Source organism: Octopus bimaculoides, chromosome 20 (assembly GCF_001194135.2).
Source record: "Octopus bimaculoides isolate UCB-OBI-ISO-001 chromosome 20, ASM119413v2, whole genome shotgun sequence".
In the NCBI taxonomy this organism is placed as follows: domain Eukaryota; kingdom Metazoa; phylum Mollusca; class Cephalopoda; order Octopoda; family Octopodidae; genus Octopus; species Octopus bimaculoides.
This window is the reverse complement of record NC_069000.1, coordinates 16,165,615-16,166,464: the sequence shown is the minus strand read 5'-3', so window position 1 is coordinate 16,166,464 and position 850 is coordinate 16,165,615. Positions and strand designations below refer to the sequence as shown.

Here is an 850-nt window from a genome sequence, read left to right as displayed (position 1 = left end):
TATATATATATATATATATATATATGTATTTCGAGAAGTTGACAAAGTAGAATGTACAAAAGAAATTTGCGAGGAGGTAACAACGCGACAGAGAGAGAGAGAGAGAGTGACAAAGAAAGAGTGATACAGAGAGGAAGCGGGGAGATAGACAGAGACATACATACAGACATACAGAGACATACAGAGATAGACAGACAGACAGAGAAGGGGATGGGACAATGTGAATTGGCCATACCGAGTGAATGACTGAGAGTAAGGACAGCGTTTAAGAAAGACACGGAGAGTAAGAATGCGTGAAACGAGAAAGATGGAAAGATGAAAGAGAGTGGGAGTGAGAAAGGGAGATAACAAGAAAAGCAACTAGTAAAGGCAGCTCAAGTAAAAGAAAGTAGTAAAGCAACTAGAGTAAAAGAATATTGACTTTGAAGAACATGCAATATAGGAGCAACGGCATTCCACCTGTTCTTGTTGCCGGACCCTGTGAAATGTTGCTTGTAAGTTACATACACATACACACATACGTGCACACGCATACACATACATGTACACACGCATGTACAAACACATCCACAGTCACAAAGATACGCACGCACACACACATACACACACACACACACACACACACAAGTACAAACAAACATATATAGTCGAATGCAGGAGTGGCTGGTGATAAGTAGCTTGCTTACCAACCACATGGTTCCGGGTTCAGTCCCACTGCGTGGCATCTTGGGCAAGTGTCTTCTACTATAGCCTCGGGCCGACCAAAGCCTTGTGAGTGGATTTGGTAGACGGAAACTGAAAGAAGCCCGTCGTATATATATATATATATATATATATATATATATATATA

The 850-nt window shown here is 40.9% G+C and overlaps 1 protein-coding gene across 5 annotated transcripts in view; it reads right to left on the bottom strand.

Annotated features, from left to right (window-relative positions):
* Positions 1–850, bottom strand: part of LOC128250267 (uncharacterized) — an 80,442-nt gene that overhangs the window by 12,129 nt on the left and 67,463 nt on the right. The gene's annotated exons all lie outside the window — the stretch shown is intronic.